This window comes from Pseudophryne corroboree, chromosome 2 (assembly GCF_028390025.1).
Source record: "Pseudophryne corroboree isolate aPseCor3 chromosome 2, aPseCor3.hap2, whole genome shotgun sequence".
Lineage (NCBI taxonomy): Eukaryota > Metazoa > Chordata > Amphibia > Anura > Myobatrachidae > Pseudophryne > Pseudophryne corroboree.
The window spans coordinates 482,918,940-482,937,628 of record NC_086445.1 but is presented as its reverse complement, the minus strand read 5'-3'; the positions used below and the strand labels follow the sequence as shown (position 1 = coordinate 482,937,628).

General features: G+C 45.3%; 6 non-coding genes across 6 annotated transcripts; all 6 read left to right on the top strand.

Annotated features, from left to right (window-relative positions):
- Nucleotides 1–475: 475 nt before the first annotated feature.
- On the top strand, nt 476–695 carry LOC135052958 (small nucleolar RNA U3). The gene has a single exon (XR_010242376.1). It is a non-coding gene; the product is annotated as a small nucleolar RNA U3 (small nucleolar RNA).
- A 3,014-nt stretch (nt 696–3,709) lies between these two features.
- Nucleotides 3,710–3,929, top strand: LOC135052950 (small nucleolar RNA U3). Its single transcript, XR_010242370.1, has one exon. It is a non-coding gene; the product is annotated as a small nucleolar RNA U3 (small nucleolar RNA).
- Nucleotides 3,930–6,939: 3,010 nt separating this feature from the next.
- LOC135052949 (small nucleolar RNA U3) lies at nt 6,940–7,159 on the top strand. The gene has a single exon (XR_010242369.1). It is a non-coding gene; the product is annotated as a small nucleolar RNA U3 (small nucleolar RNA).
- A 3,006-nt stretch (nt 7,160–10,165) lies between these two features.
- Nucleotides 10,166–10,385, top strand: LOC135052948 (small nucleolar RNA U3). The gene has a single exon (XR_010242368.1). It is a non-coding gene; the product is annotated as a small nucleolar RNA U3 (small nucleolar RNA).
- A 3,008-nt stretch (nt 10,386–13,393) lies between these two features.
- LOC135052947 (small nucleolar RNA U3) lies at nt 13,394–13,613 on the top strand. The gene has a single exon (XR_010242367.1). It is a non-coding gene; the product is annotated as a small nucleolar RNA U3 (small nucleolar RNA).
- Nucleotides 13,614–16,630: 3,017 nt separating this feature from the next.
- Nucleotides 16,631–16,850, top strand: LOC135052987 (small nucleolar RNA U3). The gene has a single exon (XR_010242401.1). It is a non-coding gene; the product is annotated as a small nucleolar RNA U3 (small nucleolar RNA).
- Nucleotides 16,851–18,689: the final 1,839 nt, after the last annotated feature.

The following is an 18,689-nucleotide window of genomic DNA, read 5'->3' as shown; positions in this document are numbered from 1 at the left end:
CGTAAAATGAACTAACAGTAGAGGAACAGAAACAAAAGCACCCATCCCACAGCAAATATAACATGATCGTTAGTGATCTACCAAGCAGAATTGTCACCATGCCAGAAAAGCACGTGTTTAGACTTTGTTTTTCTCTATAACATATGTTTGGTTTTGTGATCCTGACATTCTGTGTGCATAGTCCGTTATTAGCTGAGGCTGTTGTTGCTGCTTTAAAGCTGTGTCTCGGCTGTTTCAGAGGTGCTTCCTGGTTGGCCAGAGTATCTTAAATATGCAGATGAGCAAGTGAGTGCACAATCATAGAAGAATACATTCTGTAAGAAAAGCTGAGTCCATCGTTGGTCCACATTTTAAAGGCAGCATAGTTTCTTACTATCTTCAAGATATGTTCAACTGTGAGATCATTTTAAAAATCTCCATTATATTAAAAAGACTCTCCTTCCCACAGCAGTAAAAATGCTAGGCTGTTATGGTTAAGACTATACTTTCAGGGGTCATTTCTATAGTTTTTAACTTTTGGAAATGTGCTCTAAAGTGTCCAGACCTACCAACCATGAGGAAGAGCAATAGTAATCTTTTCTGAGCGCGAAGTGAGCTCTCAGTGCTGCTTCATTGTAGCTGCTGTTTGCTTTTGATGACCGTTCCTTTTCTTCTATCATGGGAGAAATGGAGGAAGAGATTACAAGCTGAGTGGTTGTTTTTAATGCTTGTTAATGACAGATTTTCTTATGGCTCCATGTGTACTGCTATTGTCATGTGGCATGATGCGATGTGCCCAAAAACATTGATAATGTGCTCATGTCAAAGGATCCCTGCAAGGGACATGGTGACATCACCAAACATTAGGAACAAGCCATCGGAACAAAGGGGCCGATGGTTTCCACTTCTACAGAATCAAATTGAAAAGGACTGTCAATTGGAGGGAACAAAAAAAATATTGATGATTGTGGATCATTGCTTTCTGATGTCCATTCCTGTTGTGTGGCAAATTCAGGCACATTAGTAGTGATTTATCCCTATTACTGAGCTGGCTTTATATCTTCAAAATATTTTCAAGTGAAGCTTATTTGGGGATTGTCACTTCAAACTGGAAGTATTCTTAACACTATATGGCAAGTGCAGTTCTGCATGAATGGCCAGCAGGTGGTGCTCCATGTAACACTGCAGCTCTCTGCTCTGAGCTCCAGCACAAAAAAATAAAAGCAAAACTGTCACGACTCATGGCATTGTCCCCTTCTCTGCACATAGGCACCTGGCACTCCTGTCACGGCAGTGTCCCCCTCTACTGCATCCATACACCCGAGTCTCCTGTCGCGGCAGTGTCTGCCTTGGGCATGAAGGGCCCACCGGGGAACTGCAATGGTAGGGGACCGTATTTTAGGATGTGGACAGTCTCCAGAGGGGGGGGGGGGGGTGGCCAGCTGCCACAGAGGCTTGGCTAATCATTTTATAGTAAAAACTGCTTGTTCATGCTTAATAATGTACCAGATTAATAACAGTAATGCAGAAAAAACACCATAGTCCTGTGCACTATAAGGCAACATGTGCGTAATCTATCATTCAAGTGCACAATCTGGAACCTGATCCCTAGAAGAGAAGGTGGGGCCCGCCGAGGGTTTCCCCTGTGCCCCTGCTGGACAGTCCAACCCTCTGTCACGGCATCATGTCCACTGCTCTGTATGCAGGACTTGATTCAAAGATGTACATAAAGCAAATGGTTTATGTACGTCTACGATGGTGGGCGCATGTGTGATCGCACGCAGTGTCCTCTGTGACGCAAGTCTGATGGACAGTCTGCAGACGTGTGGGGTGGGTAGATTTCACTAAAACAGGAAGTTGTACCTCTATTTTCTGGGAGTGGCGAGGCCAGGCTCTGCATCGTCTGATGCAAATTTCCTGGCCCCAGCAGCGCAAACAGCCTGGCCATCCTGAGTACTCGGTTGATGTTTACGCAATTGATCCGATGCTGTCTCTTTGGATGCAGAAGCACCCTGAGGACGCTTCGAGCTGTTGTACGTACTGTAGGGCTCCTGCCTGAAGCATCCAAAGGGCACTCCAGGTGGCACTGCTGCAGCAATACTGACTGCAGGGCAGCACCGATCGCAGACCCCTAGTTATGGCCCTGGTCCAGTGTAAGTGCTGAGTTTCTAGGTCTGATTATAAGTTGTACGGCAAGCAGTAGCAGCCATTAGATCACTTGCGTGAACATCGCCCATCTGAGCAACCAGGTTACTCAGGATGGCCTGGGGTTTCACTCTGCCAAGACCAGGAATTCTGCACTGGAGGACGCAGACCCTGGCCTCGGCAAGCCTACAAAACAGGGGTGGGATAACACCATTTTGGCCACAGCATGTGAATCATGTTGAGGCTTAGGGGGCCCTGCGAGCAATCTCGCAGTCACAGATCACCAAACATCACAGTTGTATGGAAACGGCTGCGTTTGCGTACAACTCTGAATTAGACCCTCTGTTTCACAACCTATTTATGTACATGCTCACAAGACATAGGGATGGACGTTTGAGGTCGATGGCTACCAATCAACAGTCTTTCCAATTCGATCAAAGTACCCTTTTCCACTAAATTGCGAGGATTCGATGGTTGCCAATCCGATGTTCAGGTACTTCTGTGCATTTGCGGACACCCGGAAAGGGGTGTCCGCAGCTCAGGTAAATGCACGCTTGCACAAAGCTCTGAAAGATTCTACACATGTTCACAGTAAAGCAATTGATGGTTACACCATTGCAATCATTCAATGTGCATGGCTGCGTTTGATGTCATCAGCCGGCAACCAATTAATGCCAGGCTTCCGATGTCCATACCTGCTGTGGCGTGATGGGAAGCCTTCCGGGGAGCAGAGGACACATTATTTTGGAAGCATTTGTGATGTAAGGTGGAGTAGTTGCAACATTTCAGTACATATTTCGGGGAACCCCCTTTTTTTTAATATTAAAACCATTTAGAGGAAATCCATGCCAAATGAAGGCTAGCAGTGAAACTAACATGGTTCATTTGAATATCTTTATGGTTTTCTTACAAATTACACCCAAAAGCAAGCAGGAGGTGGTTTGTATGTCATTTGTCGTGTTTATTCCCCATATTTACTCATTTTTGTCATAAAAGAAAGATATAAAAGGTAGTATCTTTGTTACATTAATATTATGTAATCTATCGCTCTTATTACTCTTCAAATACCAGCCTACATATGAGGTTCTGTTGCATCGAACATCCCCCCAGCGTAAAATGAACTAACAGTAGAGGAACAGAAACAAAAGCACCCATCCCACAGCAAATATAACATGATCGTTAGTGATCTACCAAGCAGAATTGTCACCATGCCAGAAAAGCACGTGTTTAGACTTTGTTTTTCTCTATAACATATGTTTGGTTTTGTGATCCTGACATTCTGTGTGCATAGTCCGTTATTAGCTGAGGCTGTTGTTGCTGCTTTAAAGCTGTGTCTCGGCTGTTTCAGAGGTGCTTCCTGGTTGGCCAGAGTATCTTAAATATGCAGATGAGCAAGTGAGTGCACAATCATAGAAGAATACATTCTGTAAGAAAAGCTGAGTCCATCGTTGGTCCACATTTTAAAGGCAGCATAGTTTCTTACTATCTTCAAGATATGTTCAACTGTGAGATCATTTTAAAAATCTCCATTATATTAAAAAGACTCTCCTTCCCACAGCAGTAAAAATGCTAGGCTGTTATGGTTAAGACTATACTTTCAGGGATCATTTCTATAGTTTTTAACTTTTGGAAATGTGCTCTAAAGTGTCCAGACCTACCAACCATGAGGAAGAGCAATAGTAATCTTTTCTGAGCGCGAAGTGAGCTCTCAGTGCTGCTTCATTGTAGCTGCTGTTTGCTTTTGATGACCGTTCCTTTTCTTCTATCATGGGAGAAATGGAGGAAGAGATTACAAGCTGAGTGGTTGTTTTTAATGCTTGTTAATGACAGATTTTCTTATGGCTCCATGTGTACTGCTATTGTCATGTGGCATGATGCGATGTGCCCAAAAACATTGATAATGTGCTCATGTCAAAGGATCCCTGCAAGGGACATGGTGACATCACCAAACATTAGGAACAAGCCATCGGAACAAAGGGGCCGATGGTTTCCACTTCTACAGAATCAAATTGAAAAGGACTGTCAATTGGAGGGAACAAAAAAAATATTGATGATTGTGGATCATTGCTTTCTGATGTCCATTCCTGTTGTGTGGCAAATTCAGGCACATTAGTAGTGATTTATCCCTATTACTGAGCTGGCTTTATATCTTCAAAATATTTTCAAGTGAAGCTTATTTGGGGATTGTCACTTCAAACTGGAAGTATTCTTAACACTATATGGCAAGTGCAGTTCTGCATGAAAGGCCAGCAGGTGGTGCTCCATGTAACACTGCAGCTCTCTGCTCTGAGCTCCAGCACAAAAAAATAAAAGCAAAACTGTCACGACTCATGGCATTGTCCCCTTCTCTGCACATAGGCACCTGGCACTCCTGTCACGGCAGTGTCCCCCTCTACTGCATCCATACACCCGAGTCTCCTGTCGCGGCAGTGTCTGCCTTGGGCATGAAGGGCCCACCGGGGAACTGCAATGGTAGGGGACCGTATTTTAGGATGTGGACAGTCTCCAGAGGGGGGGGGGTGGCCAGCTGCCACAGAGGCTTGGCTAATCATTTTATAGTAAAAACTGCTTGTTCATGCTTAATAATGTACCAGATTAATAACAGTAATGCAGAAAAAACACCATAGTCCTGTGCACTATAAGGCAACATGTGCGTAATCTATCATTCAAGTGCACAATCTGGAACCTGATCCCTAGAAGAGAAGGTGGGGCCCGCCGAGGGTTTCCCCTGTGCCCCTGCTGGACAGTCCAACCCTCTGTCACGGCATCATGTCCACTGCTCTGTATGCAGGACTTGATTCAAAGATGTACATAAAGCAAATGGTTTATGTACGTCTACGATGGTGGGCGCATGTGTGATCGCACGCAGTGTCCTCTGTGACGCAAGTCTGATGGACAGTCTGCAGACGTGTGGGGTGGGTAGATTTCACTAAAACAGGAAGTTGTACCTCTATTTTCTGGGAGTGGCGAGGCCAGGCTCTGCATCGTCTGATGCAAATTTCCTGGCCCCAGCAGCGCAAACAGCCTGGCCATCCTGAGTACTCGGTTGATGTTTACGCAATTGATCCGATGCTGTCTCTTTGGATGCAGAAGCACCCTGAGGACGCTTCGAGCTGTTGTACGTACTGTAGGGCTCCTGCCTGAAGCATCCAAAGGGCACTCCAGGTGGCACTGCTGCAGCAATACTGACTGCAGGGCAGCACCGATCGCAGACCCCTAGTTATGGCCCTGGTCCAGTGTAAGTGCTGAGTTTCTAGGTCTGATTATAAGTTGTACGGCAAGCAGTAGCAGCCATTAGATCACTTGCGTGAACATCGCCCATCTGAGCAACCAGGTTACTCAGGATGGCCTGGGGTTTCACTCTGCCAAGACCAGGAATTCTGCACTGGAGGACGCAGACCCTGGCCTCGGCAAGCCTACAAAACAGGGGTGGGATAACACCATTTTGGCCACAGCATGTGAATCCATGTTGAGGCTTAGGGGGCCCTGCGAGCAATCTCGCAGTCACAGATCACCAAACATCACAGTTGTATGGAAACGGCTGCGTTTGCGTACAACTCTGAATTAGACCCTCTGTTTCACAACCTATTTATGTACATGCTCACAAGACATAGGGATGGACGTTTGAGGTCGATGGCTACCAATCAACAGTCTTTCCAATTCGATCAAAGTACCCTTTTCCACTAAATTGCGAGGATTCGATGGTTGCCAATCCGATGTTCAGGTACTTCTGTGCATTTGCGGACACCCGGAAAGGGGTGTCCGCAGCTCAGGTAAATGCACGCTTGCACAAAGCTCTGAAAGATTCTACACATGTTCACAGTAAAGCAATTGATGGTTACACCATTGCAATCATTCAATGTGCATGGCTGCGTTTGATGTCATCAGCCGGCAACCAATTAATGCCAGGCTTCCGATGTCCATACCTGCTGTGGCGTGATGGGAAGCCTTCCGGGGAGCAGAGGACACATTATTTTGGAAGCATTTGTGATGTAAGGTGGAGTAGTTGCAACATTTCAGTACATATTTCAGGGAACCCCCTTTTTTTTAATATTAAAACCATTTAGAGGAAATCCATGCCAAATGAAGGCTAGCAGTGAAACTAACATGGTTCATTTGAATATCTTTATGGTTTTCTTACAAATTACACCCAAAAGCAAGCAGGAGGTGGTTTGTATGTCATTTGTCGTGTTTATTCCCCATGTTTACTCATTTTTGTCATAAAAGAAAGATATAAAAGGTAGTATCTTTGTTACATTAATATTATGTAATCTATCGCTCTTATTACTCTTCAAATACCAGCCTACATATGAGGTTCTGTTGCATCGAACATCCCCCCAGCGTAAAATGAACCAACAGTAGAGGAACAGAAACAAAAGCACCCATCCCACAGCAAATATAACATGATCGTTAGTGATCTACCACGCAGAATTGTCACCATGCCAGAAAAGCACGTGTTTAGACTTTGTTTTTCTCTATAACATATGTTTGGTTTTGTGATCCTGACATTCTGTGTGCATAGTCCGTTATTAGCTGAGGCTGTTGTTGCTGCTTTAAGCTGTGTCTCGGCTGTTTCAGAGGTGCTTCCTGGTTGGCCAGAGTATCTTAAATATGCAGATGAGCAAGTGAGTGCACAATCATAGAAGAATACATTCTGTAAGAAAAGCTGAGTCCATCGTTGGTCCACATTTTAAAGGCAGCATAGTTTCTTACTATCTTCAAGATCTGTTCAACTGTGAGATCATTTTAAAAATCTCCATTATATTAAAAAGACTCTCCTTCCCACAGCAGTAAAAATGCTAGGCTGTTATGGTTAAGACTATACTTTCAGGGATCATTTCTATAGTTTTTAACTTTTGGAAATGTGCTCTAAAGTGTCCAGACCTACCAACCATGAGGAAGAGCAATAGTAATCTTTTCTGAGCGCGAAGTGAGCTCTCAGTGCTGCTTCATTGTAGCTGCTGTTTGCTTTTGATGACCGTTCCTTTTCTTCTATCATGGGAGAAATGGAGGAAGAGATTACAAGCTGAGTGGTTGTTTTTAATGCTTGTTAATGACAGATTTTCTTATGGCTCCATGTGTACTGCTATTGTCATGTGGCATGATGTGATGTGCCCAAAAACATTGATAATGTGCTCATGTCAAAGGATCCCTGCAAGGGACATGGTGACATCACCAAACATTAGGAACAAGCCATCGGAACAAAGGGGCCGATGGTTTCCACTTCTACAGAATCAAATTGAAAAGGACTGTCAATTGGAGGGAACAAAAAAAATATTGATGATTGTGGATCATTGTTCTGATGTCCATTCCTGTTGTGTGGCAAATTCAGGCACATTAGTAGTGATTTATCCCTATTACTGAGCTGGCTTTATATCTTCAAAATATTTTCAAGTGAAGCTTATTTGGGGATTGTCACTTCAAACTGGAAGTATTCTTAACACTATATGGCAAGTGCAGTTCTGCATGAATGGCCAGCAGGTGGTGCTCCATGTAACACTGCAGCTCTCTGCTCTGAGCTCCAGCACAAAAAAATAAAAGCAAAACTGTCACGACTCATGGCATTGTCCCCTTCTCTGCACATAGGCACCTGGCACTCCTGTCACGGCAGTGTCCCCCTCTACTGCATCCATACACCCGAGTCTCCTGTCGCGGCAGTGTCTGCCTTGGGCATGAAGGGCCCACCGGGGAACTGCAATGGTAGGGGACCGTATTTTAGGATGTGGACAGTCTCCAGAGGGGGGGGTGGCCAGCTGCCACAGAGGCTTGGCTAATCATTTTATAGTAAAAACTGCTTGTTCATGCTTAATAATGTACCAGATTAATAACAGTAATGCAGAAAAAACACCATAGTCCTGTGCACTATAAGGCAACATGTGCGTAATCTATCATTCAAGTGCACAATCTGGAACCTGATCCCTAGAAGAGAAGGTGGGGCCCGCCGAGGGTTTCCCCTGTGCCCCTGCTGGACAGTCCAACCCTCTGTCACGGCATCATGTCCACTGCTCTGTATGCAGGACTTGATTCAAAGATGTACATAAAGCAAATGGTTTATGTACGTCTACGATGGTGGGCGCATGTGTGATCGCACGCAGTGTCCTCTGTGACGCAAGTCTGATGGACAGTCTGCAGACGTGTGGGGTGGGTAGATTTCACTAAAACAGGAAGTTGTACCTCTATTTTCTGGGAGTGGCGAGGCCAGGCTCTGCATCGTCTGATGCAAATTTCCTGGCCCCAGCAGCGCAAACAGCCTGGCCATCCTGAGTACTCGGTTGATGTTTACGCAATTGATCCGATGCTGTCTCTTTGGATGCAGAAGCACCCTGAGGACGCTTCGAGCTGTTGTACGTACTGTAGGGCTCCTGCCTGAAGCATCCAAAGGGCACTCCAGGTGGCACTGCTGCAGCAATACTGACTGCAGGGCAGCACCGATCGCAGACCCCTAGTTATGGCCCTGGTCCAGTGTAAGTGCTGAGTTTCTAGGTCTGATTATAAGTTGTACGGCAAGCAGTAGCAGCCATTAGATCACTTGCGTGAACATCGCCCATCTGAGCAACCAGGTTACTCAGGATGGCCTGGGGTTTCACTCTGCCAAGACCAGGAATTCTGCACTGGAGGACGCAGACCCTGGCCTCGGCAAGCCTACAAAACAGGGGTGGGATAACACCATTTTGGCCACAGCATGTGAATCCATGTTGAGGCTTAGGGGGCCCTGCGAGCAATCTCGCAGTCACAGATCACCAAACATCACAGTTGTATGGAAACGGCTGCGTTTGCGTACAACTCTGAATTAGACCCTCTGTTTCACAACCTATTTATGTACATGCTCACAAGACATAGGGATGGACGTTTGAGGTCGATGGCTACCAATCAACAGTCTTTCCAATTCGATCAAAGTACCCTTTTCCACTAAATTGCGAGGATTCGATGGTTGCCAATCCGATGTTCAGGTACTTCTGTGCATTTGCGGACACCCGGAAAGGGGTGTCCGCAGCTCAGGTAAATGCACGCTTGCACAAAGCTCTGAAAGATTCTACACATGTTCACAGTAAAGCAATTGATGGTTACACCATTGCAATCATTCAATGTGCATGGCTGCGTTTGATGTCATCAGCCGGCAACCAATTAATGCCAGGCTTCCGATGTCCATACCTGCTGTGGCGTGATGGGAAGCCTTCCGGGGAGCAGAGGACACATTATTTTGGAAGCATTTGTGATGTAAGGTGGAGTAGTTGCAACATTTCAGTACATATTTCGGGGAACCCCCTTTTTTTTAATATTAAAACCATTTAGAGGAAATCCATGCCAAATGAAGGCTAGCAGTGAAACTAACATGGTTCATTTGAATATCTTTATGGTTTTCTTACAAATTACACCCAAAAGCAAGCAGGAGGTGGTTTGTATGTCATTTGTCGTGTTTATTCCCCATGTTTACTCATTTTTGTCATAAAAGAAAGATATAAAAGGTAGTATCTTTGTTACATTAATATTATGTAATCTATCGCTCTTATTACTCTTCAAATACCAGCCTACATATGAGGTTCTGTTGCATCGAACATCCCCCCAGCGTAAAATGAACTAACAGTAGAGGAACAGAAACAAAAGCACCCATCCCACAGCAAATATAACATGATCGTTAGTGATCTACCAAGCAGAATTGTCACCATGCCAGAAAAGCACGTGTTTAGACTTTGTTTTTCTCTATAACATATGTTTGGTTTTGTGATCCTGACATTCTGTGTGCATAGTCCGTTATTAGCTGAGGCTGTTGTTGCTGCTTTAAGCTGTGTCTCGGCTGTTTCAGAGGTGCTTCCTGGTTGGCCAGAGTATCTTAAATATGCAGATGAGCAAGTGAGTGCACAATCATAGAAGAATACATTCTGTAAGAAAAGCTGAGTCCATCGTTGGTCCACATTTTAAAGGCAGCATAGTTTCTTACTATCTTCAAGATATGTTCAACTGTGAGATCATTTTAAAAATCTCCATTATATTAAAAAGACTCTCCTTCCCACAGCAGTAAAAATGCTAGGCTGTTATGGTTAAGACTATACTTTCAGGGATCATTTCTATAGTTTTTAACTTTTGGAAATGTGCTCTAAAGTGTCCAGACCTACCAACCATGAGGAAGAGCAATAGTAATCTTTTCTGAGCGCGAAGTGAGCTCTCAGTGCTGCTTCATTGTAGCTGCTGTTTGCTTTTGATGACCGTTCCTTTTCTTCTATCATGGGAGAAATGGAGGAAGAGATTACAAGCTGAGTGGTTGTTTTTAATGCTTGTTAATGACAGATTTTCTTATGGCTCCATGTGTACTGCTATTGTCATGTGGCATGATGCGATGTGCCCAAAAACATTGATAATGTGCTCATGTCAAAGGATCCCTGCAAGGGACATGGTGACATCACCAAACATTAGGAACAAGCCATCGGAACAAAGGGGCCGATGGTTTCCACTTCTACAGAATCAAATTGAAAAGGACTGTCAATTGGAGGGAACAAAAAAAATATTGATGATTGTGGATCATTGCTTTCTGATGTCCATTCCTGTTGTGTGGCAAATTCAGGCACATTAGTAGTGATTTATCCCTATTACTGAGCTGGCTTTATATCTTCAAAATATTTTCAAGTGAAGCTTATTTGGGGATTGTCACTTCAAACTGGAAGTATTCTTAACACTATATGGCAAGTGCAGTTCTGCATGAATGGCCAGCAGGTGGTGCTCCATGTAACACTGCAGCTCTCTGCTCTGAGCTCCAGCACAAAAAAATAAAAGCAAAACTGTCACGACTCATGGCATTGTCCCCTTCTCTGCACATAGGCACCTGGCACTCCTGTCACGGCAGTGTCCCCCTCTACTGCATCCATACACCCGAGTCTCCTGTCGCGGCAGTGTCTGCCTTGGGCATGAAGGGCCCACCGGGGAACTGCAATGGTAGGGGACCGTATTTTAGGATGTGGACAGTCTCCAGAGGGGGGGGGTGGCCAGCTGCCACAGAGGCTTGGCTAATCATTTTATAGTAAAAACTGCTTGTTCATGCTTAATAATGTACCAGATTAATAACAGTAATGCAGAAAAAACACCATAGTCCTGTGCACTATAAGGCAACATGTGCGTAATCTATCATTCAAGTGCACAATCTGGAACCTGATCCCTAGAAGAGAAGGTGGGGCCCGCCGAGGGTTTCCCCTGTGCCCCTGCTGGACAGTCCAACCCTCTGTCACGGCATCATGTCCACTGCTCTGTATGCAGGACTTGATTCAAAGATGTACATAAAGCAAATGGTTTATGTACGTCTACGATGGTGGGCGCATGTGTGATCGCACGCAGTGTCCTCTGTGACGCAAGTCTGATGGACAGTCTGCAGACGTGTGGGGTGGGTAGATTTCACTAAAACAGGAAGTTGTACCTCTATTTTCTGGGAGTGGCGAGGCCAGGCTCTGCATCGTCTGATGCAAATTTCCTGGCCCCAGCAGCGCAAACAGCCTGGCCATCCTGAGTACTCGGTTGATGTTTACGCAATTGATCCGATGCTGTCTCTTTGGATGCAGAAGCACCCTGAGGACGCTTCGAGCTGTTGTACGTACTGTAGGGCTCCTGCCTGAAGCATCCAAAGGGCACTCCAGGTGGCACTGCTGCAGCAATACTGACTGCAGGGCAGCACCGATCGCAGACCCCTAGTTATGGCCCTGGTCCAGTGTAAGTGCTGAGTTTCTAGGTCTGATTATAAGTTGTACGGCAAGCAGTAGCAGCCATTAGATCACTTGCGTGAACATCGCCCATCTGAGCAACCAGGTTACTCAGGATGGCCTGGGGTTTCACTCTGCCAAGACCAGGAATTCTGCACTGGAGGACGCAGACCCTGGCCTCGGCAAGCCTACAAAACAGGGGTGGGATAACACCATTTTGGCCACAGCATGTGAATCATGTTGAGGCTTAGGGGGCCCTGCGAGCAATCTCGCAGTCACAGATCACCAAACATCACAGTTGTATGGAAACGGCTGCGTTTGCGTACAACTCTGAATTAGACCCTCTGTTTCACAACCTATTTATGTACATGCTCACAAGACATAGGGATGGACGTTTGAGGTCGATGGCTACCAATCAACAGTCTTTCCAATTCGATCAAAGTACCCTTTTCCACTAAATTGCGAGGATTCGATGGTTGCCAATCCGATGTTCAGGTACTTCTGTGCATTTGCGGACACCCGGAAAGGGGTGTCCGCAGCTCAGGTAAATGCACGCTTGCACAAAGCTCTGAAAGATTCTACACATGTTCACAGTAAAGCAATTGATGGTTACACCATTGCAATCATTCAATGTGCATGGCTGCGTTTGATGTCATCAGCCGGCAACCAATTAATGCCAGGCTTCCGATGTCCATACCTGCTGTGGCGTGATGGGAAGCCTTCCGGGGAGCAGAGGACACATTATTTTGGAAGCATTTGTGATGTAAGGTGGAGTAGTTGCAACATTTCAGTACATATTTCGGGGAACCCCCTTTTTTTTAATATTAAAACCATTTAGAGGAAATCCATGCCAAATGAAGGCTAGCAGTGAAACTAATATGGTTCATTTGAATATCTTTATGGTTTTCTTACAAATTACACCCAAAAGCAAGCAGGAGGTGGTTTGTATGTCATTTGTCGTGTTTATTCCCCATGTTTACTCATTTTTGTCATAAAAGAAAGATATAAAAGGTAGTATCTTTGTTACATTAATATTATGTAATCTATCGCTCTTATTACTCTTCAAATACCAGCCTACATATGAGGTTCTGTTGCATCGAACATCCCCCCAGCGTAAAATGAACTAACAGTAGAGGAACAGAAACAAAAGCACCCATCCCACAGCAAATATAACATGATCGTTAGTGATCTACCAAGCAGAATTGTCACCATGCCAGAAAAGCACGTGTTTAGACTTTGTTTTTCTCTATAACATATGTTTGGTTTTGTGATCCTGACATTCTGTGTGCATAGTCCGTTATTAGCTGAGGCTGTTGTTGCTGCTTTAAGCTGTGTCTCGGCTGTTTCAGAGGTGCTTCCTGGTTGGCCAGAGTATCTTAAATATGCAGATGAGCAAGTGAGTGCACAATCATAGAAGAATACATTCTGTAAGAAAAGCTGAGTCCATCGTTGGTCCACATTTTAAAGGCAGCATAGTTTCTTACTATCTTCAAGATATGTTCAACTGTGAGATCATTTTAAAAATCTCCATTATATTAAAAAGACTCTCCTTCCCACAGCAGTAAAAATGCTAGGCTGTTATGGTTAAGACTATACTTTCAGGGATCATTTCTATAGTTTTTAACTTTTGGAAATGTGCTCTAAAGTGTCCAGACCTACCAACCATGAGGAAGAGCAATAGTAATCTTTTCTGAGCGCGAAGTGAGCTCTCAGTGCTGCTTCATTGTAGCTGCTGTTTGCTTTTGATGACCGTTCCTTTTCTTCTATCATGGGAGAAATGGAGGAAGAGATTACAAGCTGAGTGGTTGTTTTTAATGCTTGTTAATGACAGATTTTCTTATGGCTCCATGTGTACTGCTATTGTCATGTGGCATGATGCAATGTGCCCAAAAACATTGATAATGTGCTCATGTCAAAGGATCCCTGCAAGGGACATGGTGACATCACCAAACATTAGGAACAAGCCATCGGAACAAAGGGGCCGATGGTTTCCACTTCTACAGAATCAAATTGAAAAGGACTGTCAATTGGAGGGAACAAAAAAAATATTGATGATTGTGGATCATTGCTTTCTGATGTCCATTCCTGTTGTGTGGCAAATTCAGGCACATTAGTAGTGATTTATCCCTATTACTGAGCTGGCTTTATATCTTCAAAATATTTTCAAGTGAAGCTTATTTGGGGATTGTCACTTCAAACTGGAAGTATTCTTAACACTATATGGCAAGTGCAGTTCTGCATGAATGGCCAGCAGGTGGTGCTCCATGTAACACTGCAGCTCTCTGCTCTGAGCTCCAGCACAAAAAAATAAAAGCAAAACTGTCACGACTCATGGCATTGTCCCCTTCTCTGCACATAGGCACCTGGCACTCCTGTCACGGCAGTGTCCCCCTCTACTGCATCCATACACCCGAGTCTCCTGTCGCGGCAGTGTCTGCCTTGGGCATGAAGGGCCCACCGGGGAACTGCAATGGTAGGGGACCGTATTTTAGGATGTGGACAGTCTCCAGAGGGGGGGGGGGGGGGGGGTGGCCAGCTGCCACAGAGGCTTGGCTAATCATTTTATAGTAAAAACTGCTTGTTCATGCTTAATAATGTACCAGATTAATAACAGTAATGCAGAAAGAACACCATAGTCCTGTGCACTATAAGGCAACATGTGCGTAATCTATCATTCAAGTGCACAATCTGGAACCTGATCCCTAGAAGAGAAGGTGGGGCCCGCCGAGGGTTTCCCCTGTGCCCCTGCTGGACAGTCCAACCCTCTGTCACGGCATCATGTCCACTGCTCTGTATGCAGGACTTGATTCAAAGATGTACATAAAGCAAATGGTTTATGTACGTCTACGATGGTGGGCGCATGTGTGATCGCACGCAGTGTCCTCTGTGACGCAAGTCTGATGGACAGTCTGCAGACGTGTGGGGTGGGTAGATTTCACTAAAACAGGAAGTTGTACCTCTATTTTCTGGGAGTGGCGAGGCCAGGCTCTGCATCGTCTGATGCAAATTTCCTGGCCCCAGCAGCGCAAACAGCCTGGCCATCCTGAGTACTCGGTTGATGTTTACGCAATTGATCCGATGCTGTCTCTTTGGATGCAGAAGCACCCTGAGGACGCTTCGAGCTGTTGTACGTACTGTAGGGCTCCTGCCTGAAGCATCCAAAGGGCACTCCAGGTGGCACTGCTGCAGCAATACTGACTGCAGGGCAGCACCGATCGCAGACCCCTAGTTATGGCCCTGGTCCAGTGTAAGTGCTAAGTTTCTAGGTCTCATTATAAGTTGTACGGCAAGCAGTAGCAGCCATTAGATCACTTGCGTGAACATCGCCCATCTGAGCAACCAGGTTACTCAGGATGGCCTGGGGTTTCACTCTGCCAAGACCAGGAATTCTGCACTGGAGGACGCAGACCCTGGCCTCGGCAAGCCTACAAAACAGGGGTGGGATAACACCATTTTGGCCACAGCATGTGAATCATGTTGAGGCTTAGGGGGCCCTGCGAGCAATCTCGCAGTCACAGATCACCAAACATAACAGTTGTATGGAAACGGCTGCGTTTGCGTACAACTCTGAATTAGACCCTCTGTTTCACAACCTATTTATGTACATGCTCACAAGACATAGGGATGGACGTTTGAGGTCGATGGCTACCAATCAACAGTCTTTCCAATTCGATCAAAGTACCCTTTTCCACTAAATTGCGAGGATTCGATGGTTGCCAATCCGATGTTCAGGTACTTCTGTGCATTTGCGGACACCCGGAAAGGGGTGTCCGCAGCTCAGGTAAATGCACGCTTGCACAAAGCTCTGAAAGATTCTACACATGTTCACAGTAAAGCAATTGATGGTTACACCATTGCAATCATTCAATGTGCATGGCTGCGTTTGATGTCATCAGCCGGCAACCAATTAATGCCAGGCTTCCGATGTCCATACCTGCTGTGGCGTGATGGGAAGCCTTCCGGGGAGCAGAGGACACATTATTTTGGAAGCATTTGTGATGTAAGGTGGAGTAGTTGCAACATTTCAGTACATATTTCGGGGAACCCCCTTTTTTTTAATATTAAAACCATTTAGAGGAAATCCATGCCAAATGAAGGCTAGCAGTGAAACTAACATGGTTCATTTGAATATCTTTATGGTTTTCTTACAAATTACACCCAAAAGCAAGCAGGAGGTGGTTTGTATGTCATTTGTCGTGTTTATTCCCCATGTTTACTCATTTTTGTCATAAAAGAAAGATATAAAAGGTAGTATCTTTGTTACATTAATATTATGTAATCTATCGCTCTTATTACTCTTCAAATACCAGCCTACATATGAGGTTCTGTTGCATCGAACATCCCCCCAGCGTAAAATGAACTAACAGTAGAGGAACAGAAACAAAAGCACCCATCCCACAGCAAATATAACATGATCGTTAGTGATCTACCAAGCAGAATTGTCACCATGCCAGAAAAGCACGTGTTTAGACTTTGTTTTTCTCTATAACATATGTTTGGTTTTGTGATCCTGACATTCTGTGTGCATAGTCCGTTATTAGCTGAGGCTGTTGTTGCTGCTTTAAGCTGTGTCTCGGCTGTTTCAGAGGTGCTTCCTGGTTGGCCAGAGTATCTTAAATATGCAGATGAGCAAGTGAGTGCACAATCATAGAAGAATACATTCTGTAAGAAAAGCTGAGTCCATCGTTGGTCCACATTTTAAAGGCAGCATAGTTTCTTACTATCTTCAAGATATGTTCAACTGTGAGATCATTTTAAAAATCTCCATTATATTAAAAAGACTCTCCTTCCCACAGCAGTAAAAATGCTAGGCTGTTATGGTTAAGACTATACTTTCAGGGATCATTTCTATAGTTTTTAACTTTTGGAAATGTGCTCTAAAGTGTCCAGACCTACCAACCATGAGGAAGAGCAATAGTAATCTTTTCTGAGCGCGAAGTGAGCTCTCAGTGCTGCTTCATTGTAGCTGCTGTTTGCTTTTGATGACCGTTCCTTTTCTTCTATCATGGGAGAAATGGAGGAAGAGATTACAAGCTGACTGGTTGTTTTTAATGCTTGTTAATGACAGATTTTCTTATGGCTCCATGTGTACTGCTATTGTCATGTGGCATGATGCAATGTGCCCAAAAACATTGATAATGTGCTCATGTCAAAGGATCCCTGCAAGGGACATGGTGACATCACCAAACATTAGGAACAAGCCATCGGAACAAAGGGGCCGATGGTTTCCACTTCTACAGAATCAAATTGAAAAGGACTGTCAATTGGAGGGAACAAAAAAAATATTGATGATTGTGGATCATTGCTTTCTGATGTCCATTCCTGTTGTGTGGCAAATTCAGGCACATTAGTAGTGATTTATCCCTATTACTGAGCTGGCTTTATATCTTCAAAATATTTTCAAGTGAAGCTTATTTGGGGATTGTCACTTCAAACTGGAAGTATTCTTAACACTATATGGCAAGTGCAGTTCTGCATGAATGGCCAGCAGGTGGTGCTCCATGTAACACTGCAGCTCTCTGCTCTGAGCTCCAGCACAAAAAAATAAAAGCAAAACTGTCACGACTCATGGCATTGTCCCCTTCTCTGCACATAGGCACCTGGCACTCCTGTCACGGCAGTGTCCCCCTCTACTGCATCCATACACCCGAGTCTCCTGTCGCGGCAGTGTCTGCCTTGGGCATGAAGGGCCCACCGGGGAACTGCAATGGTAGGGGACCGTATTTTAGGATGTGGACAGTCTCCAGAGGGGGGGGGGGGGGGGGGGGGTGGCCAGCTGCCACAGAGGCTTGGCTAATCATTTTATAGTAAAAACTGCTTGTTCATGCTTAATAATGTACCAGATTAATAACCGTAATGCAGAAAAAACACCATAGTCCTGTGCACTATAAGGCAACATGTGCGTAATCTATCATTCAAGTGCACAATCTGGAACCTGATCCCTAGAAGAGAAGGTGGGGCCCGCCGAGGGTTTCCCCTGTGCCCCTGCTGGACAGTCCAACCCTCTGTCACGGCATCATGTCCACTGCTCTGTATGCAGGACTTGATTCAAAGATGTACATAAAGCAAATGGTTTATGTACGTCTACGATGGTGGGCGCATGTGTGATCGCACGCAGTGTCCTCTGTGACGCAAGTCTGATGGACAGTCTGCAGACGTGTGGGGTGGGTAGATTTCACTAAAACAGGAAGTTGTACCTCTATTTTCTGGGAGTGGCGAGGCCAGGCTCTGCATCGTCTGATGCAAATTTCCTGGCCCCAGCAGCGCAAACAGCCTGGCCATCCTGAGTACTCGGTTGATGTTTACGCAATTGATCCGATGCTGTCTCTTTGGATGCAGAAGCACCCTGAGGACGCTTCGAGCTGTTGTACGTACTGTAGGGCTCCTGCCTGAAGCATCCAAAGGGCACTCCAGGTGGCACTGCTGCAGCAATACTGACTGCAGGGCAGCACCGATCGCAGACCCCTAGTTATGGCCCTGGTCCAGTGTAAGTGCTGAGTTTCTAGGTCTGATTATAAGTTGTACGGCAAGCAGTAGCAGCCATTAGATCACTTGCGTGAACATCGCCCATCTGAGCAACCAGGTTACTCAGGATGGCCTGGGGTTTCACTCTGCCAAGACCAGGAATTCTGCACTGGAGGACGCAGACCCTGGCCTCGGCAAGCCTACAAAACAGGGGTGGGATAACACCATTTTGGCCACAGCATGTGAATCCATGTTGAGGCTTAGGGGGCCCTGCGAGCAATCTCGCAGTCACAGATCACCAAACATCACAGTTGTATGGAAACGGCTGCGTTTGCGTACAACTCTGAATTAGACCCTCTGTTTCACAACCTATTTATGTACATGCTCACAAGACATAGGGATGGACGTTTGAGGTCG